We start from the raw sequence: 2,649 nt of genomic DNA on the forward strand, positions 1-2,649 counted from the left end.
GGCTTGTGTGCCTTGAACCAATTATTCTTTGTAATAATACCGATGAAATCACACACACAAGTGTTATGCTTTTCAGTAGTTCTTCAAACCCGCTTGTGCCAGGCACTAATCCCATTTCATTTAACTTTTAAAAAAAGAAAACTCCAACTCTCTAATGAGGCGGCACCACCTCGAAGTTCTTCTAGTATCTTTGTTACTTTTATAGATACTTGTACTCCGTACTGAACTTCATTAAAAGTTTATTTTAACTCATCCCTCTAATAGTAACAACCAACACTATTTTTCAAAGATAATATTAGATAGATTTAATAGTGTTGAATCCATCCACTTATCGAATAACTTGTTGTTAACTATTGAACCTCTATATACTAGTTTAGTATATTTTGGTGAGATTGCTGTTATTGGTGGATCTATTTGAGAAGTTTTAATCCCATTTTACTTGATGTTGATCTCACTAACTCTTTTGTCAGAGGTTTTGTAAATGGATCGACTAAGTTCTCACTAGACTTAACGAATGTAAGAGAAATTACTCTATGCTTAATTAATTTTCTTACATACTCGTGACTTAGACTCATATGTCTAGACTTTGCATTGTATACTTCGTTATATGCTCGAGCTAGGGTAGCTTGACTATTACTCAAGATATGTATAGAAGAAATATCCTTTATATATGAAGGTATTTCATATAATAAATCTCTTAGCCACTCAGCTTCTTTCCTGTTTCGATCAATGCTACAAACTCCAATTCCATAATTGAATGAATAATACAAGTTTGTTTCTTAGACTTCCAAGAAACTGCATAACCTCCAAGAGTGAATATCCAACCTGAAGTAGATTTATTCTCTCCCGCACTTGCGTCGGTATATCCTTCCAAGATTTTTAGAAATTTCGTATATTGTAGCCCAAGATTTTTTGTTTTCTTTAGGTAACCAAGAACCCTACCGATGGCTTTCCAATGTTCTGAACTTGGATTGCTAGTAAACCTACTTAGTTTGCTTACAGCAAATGCTACATCAGGTCTTGTACATTGTGATGCGTACATAAAACTTTCAATTGCACTTGCGTATTCTATTTGTGCAATTGCCCCACCTTCATTTTTTATCAATTTAATATTTGGATCTATAGAAGTATTAGTCTCTTTAACATTCAAATGTTTGAATTTGTTTACTCTTAACATAACCCCCACTATCCCTTTTGACTTTGATACCAAGAAATAGTATTAATTTCTCCAAAATCCTTCATTTTGAATGTAGAGGATATAAACAATTTTGTTTCTTTGATCTCATCTACATTATTGCTAATGATTATCATATCATCAACATATAGTCATACTAACATGAATATATTTTCATTCACTTTCGTGTAAAGGCATATATCTATCGAATTGTGATAAATTCCATTTGACATTATTTTAGAGTCAGATTTCTCATGCCACTTTTTGAGAGTTTGCTTTAGTCCATATAAGGATTTAATTAACTTACACACCTTATGTTCATTTTTCAGTAGAACGAACACTTCTGGTTGTTCCATAGAGACATCTTCTTCAAGATCTCAATTTAGGAACGCTGTATTGACATCCATTTGATGAACATGTAGATCATAAATAGATGCTAATGCAAATAAGATCCTGATCATGGTTATCCTAGCTACGTGTGCATATGTGTCAAAGTAATCAATTCCTTCTCTTTGACGATACCCTTTAGCCACTAATCTAGCCTTGTAGGTATTAAGATATCCATCAGAATTGTATTTCTTTCTAAACACCGACTTGCAACCAATAGCCTTAGATCCTGCAGACAAGTCAACTATTTCCCATGTGTTATTCGAAATAATAGAATCTATTTTGTTGTTTATAGCTTCTTTCCAGAATATGCAATCTTTAGATTGCACCGCTTTTTTATAAGTCTTAGGATCACTTTCCACTTGAAGAACAAAGGGAATAGTTTTTACGACATCCTTTCTATCTCCTACTAAGTAAAAAGAAACAAGTTGGGGATCTATTTCATCTGATCCTAAGTTCTTTTCTTTTCTAGTTCTTTTACTTCTTCGAGGTTCAATTTCAACATCTTTTATGGACGTTTCCTCTTATGAGCTTCTAAAGATTGAAATATTCTTATTATTATTTTCAGATTTCCTAGCTACCATTTCATTCTCAAAGAATTCCACATCTCTTGATTCTATTATGAAATCCGTTTCTAGATTTAATAATCCATAGGCTTTGGTATTGAGAGTATATTCTACAAAAGCACATTTGATAGCTCTAGAACCTAACTTGGTTCTCTTAGGATCCACATTCTTACAATAGGCAAGGCACCCCCACACTTTAAAATAACTAATAATTTGTTTTCTATTTTTTCAAATTTCATATGGAGAAATTTTATTCTTTTTCATAGGAATCATATTTGTTATATGGCAAGCATTATGTAAGGCTTCACCTCATAGATTAAAGGGTAATTCAAAATTTAACAACATTGCATTTATCATTTCCAAAAGAGTTCTATTCTTTCTTTCTGCTAGTCCATTTTGTTCCAGTGTTTTAGGTGCAGAAGCTTGATGTATTATTCCATTTTGTTCACAAAACATGTTAAATTTATTAGAAAAATATTCTCCACCTCTATCATTTCTTAAAGTCTTTAATTTTATTCCTAA

The sequence above is a fragment of the Olea europaea genome, unplaced genomic scaffold, assembly GCF_002742605.1.
Source record: "Olea europaea var. sylvestris unplaced genomic scaffold, O_europaea_v1 scaffold1497, whole genome shotgun sequence".
NCBI classification, from domain to species: domain Eukaryota; kingdom Viridiplantae; phylum Streptophyta; class Magnoliopsida; order Lamiales; family Oleaceae; genus Olea; species Olea europaea.